Raw genomic sequence first — 2,117 nt, forward strand, 5'->3', positions numbered from 1 at the left:
TATCTTGGGAGAAACCCCATCGTTGTGAAGCTCTTAATGAAGGCTTTATATAGTAACATTATAGTTCGTTCACTCTAACTTGGCCCAAATTTTCATCCATTTGCAGCTTATTTCACATTGCTCAGTGGTAGAAAAAGACAATACCGTGACTCTGCATCCCTTCTGTTGTACTTCTTCGTGACTAACATCATATGCTAGCGTTAATCCATCGTTATAACTCAATTTCCTAGCTGGAGGGATGCAAAGCTGAAGGGACGTTTGTGCGTACGTTTAGGTTCTCTGCCCAGATGCAACGTCGCTACCTCTCCCGCGGCATGGCAATAATACATTTAACACCTACAGTTTAAAGAGTCTTTTGCAAGATGAATAAAGTCACCTGGTGACACCCACATTATAAAGCTGTGTCACCGGACTGGAATATTGATTATTTTTACCGACAGACGATTATACTTGTATTTAGAGAGTTGTCTAGTAATGAAGGTATTAGAAACAAACTTGATCATCCTCTCTTGCAACGAGGAGTCTCCCAGTATGTAACTGTCCATTATAGACCAGGAGTAACATTCGCATCAGTCGTGGAGGCTTTCTTGCACCTCTTCCTGAGCAATTTATTTCACCTATGCTACGCTGAGTGGTAACCATATAATCAAATTTTGGCGCCAGGTGGTTTGGTGGGTAATGAAGGCGCTCCAATCGTTTTTCGACGGTGCAGGTTTATATCCAAGGGGTGTTTGGGGATTATTGCTCACGTAATGCCACTCAGGGATAAGTGAGGCTGGCCACTCTCATCTTAGGTGTCAGAACCAACTTGCCTAGCCCCGGGATCCTATGCTCCTCATGGGGCGACATTGGATTGAATAATGAATGGATGGATGGATTTACAGCTTACTGTTCTACCGTATCTTATGTATATCTTTTCCATATCAACATTGGCTGTATAAATATGTTATAAAAAACATCCACACGAGAATGCAGAATGATCTCCACCCAGCAACAATACTGACATATGGAAAGGGCAAGAGTATGAGGGCGAGAACCCACAAGAAGCTCATTAAAGCCACCATTTATTTCAACTTGAGGAGCTTCTTTCTAGTATTACTATTTCTCCTGGAATCTCCAAGCGAATTATTCTGCTCATGACAGACATTTTGAACTGAAGTCATTAGATATATCTATAATCGACTCATTCCATGCCAGAATAATATGTCCCTTTCACACTACCTCGTCCCAGATTTTCGTCCTTTGGCAGTTCATTTTACGTGGCATAGCGGCAGAAAATGTCAATCATACGACGTATAGCAGCGTTTCGCCAACTCAGTGCATGAAGCTAAGCATTTCTTCTTTCACAAAGTTGTAAATATATGGAAGAAATTGCCCTCCAATATAGTAAACTGTAATACAGTATTAACCTTTAAAGGTCGCTTGGATAACTATCTGTTGTCTAACCCCCACCGTAATATGTTTATTCCTACATAAAACTATCTATCTATCTATAGCCCGACGCCCTAATCCCGCAAAGGGTGGCCGCAGACAAAACGCCTCCAAGTCGCTGTCACCACCATTTGGCTACCCTCCCCCCAACTCACCCCCCCTCCCTCATATACCTCTCAACTCCATCCCTCCACCTCATCCTCGGTCTACCTTTCCTTCTCCCTCCCTCCACCTCACCTACATACACCCTCTTAGTCAGTCTTTCATTCTCCATTCTCTTCACATGTCCAAACCACCTCAGTGTATTTCTCCTAATCTTCTCAACCACATCCACATCCACCCCACAGCGTTCCTTCACTTCTTCATTCGTCAACCTGTCCCTCCACGTCACTCCACATGCTCCTCTCAAGTAACTCATTTCCACTGCTCTCACTCTTGACTTGTTCCCCTCTTGCAAGGTCCATGCCTCGCTTCCGTACGTCAGGGTAGGGATCACAATACTATCATGCAGTGACTTCTTAACTTCCATACTCACCTCCCTATTTCTCATCACTGCTTTCAGTGTACCAACAACCTTCCTTCCCAGCTGTACCCTTTCACGCACTTCATCCCGCAAAGTTCCATCCTTACTCATCACACTACCCAAGTACTTGAATGCACTCACATTCTCCATATCCTCACCATCC

The sequence above is a fragment of the Coenobita brevimanus genome, chromosome 38, assembly GCF_032717465.1.
Source record: "Coenobita brevimanus isolate Jiangsu-jjx chromosome 38, ASM3271746v2, whole genome shotgun sequence".
Lineage (NCBI taxonomy): Eukaryota > Metazoa > Arthropoda > Malacostraca > Decapoda > Coenobitidae > Coenobita > Coenobita brevimanus.